The sequence below is a fragment of the Charadrius vociferus genome, unplaced genomic scaffold (assembly GCF_000708025.1).
Source record: "Charadrius vociferus isolate BGI_N301 unplaced genomic scaffold, ASM70802v2 scaffold496, whole genome shotgun sequence".
Taxonomy (NCBI): Eukaryota; Metazoa; Chordata; class Aves; order Charadriiformes; family Charadriidae; genus Charadrius; species Charadrius vociferus.
In genome coordinates this window covers 814,753-815,166 of record NW_009648648.1, presented here as the reverse complement: position 1 = coordinate 815,166, position 414 = coordinate 814,753, and positions in this window count along the sequence as shown.

Genomic DNA, 414 nt, shown 5'->3' with positions numbered 1-414 from the left:
TTCATCCTCCTTCCACCGCCTCGCCCACCCTGGGCCAGCATTGCTCCCCCACCTTGTGCTTTCCTCCTCAACAGGGCACTAGGCCCGGCTGAAAACCTTTTTCCCCCTCTTCCTCCTGCCTTCCTTGCCCCTGGGAGAGCCCAGGGCGCTGCAGCCAGCAGGGGCGATTGGCTGCTGGTATGCCCGTAAGGCAGCCCTTCACATCGTCTCTCTGTTTTTTTTGTGTAGGTTTTTTTTTCCCCCTCCTTTATTGCTTCGGCAGCACGCAAGCCCTGAAACCGGAGGCCGCACTCAAGCGTTTTCATGTCCTGAGTTCTCCCCACTTCTCCCTCAGCTAAGCAGCTCCCTCCCTCCCTCCTTCAGCCAGGCCCGACACACCACCGACGACAGAAGCACACCCTGCCACTAGGCCCC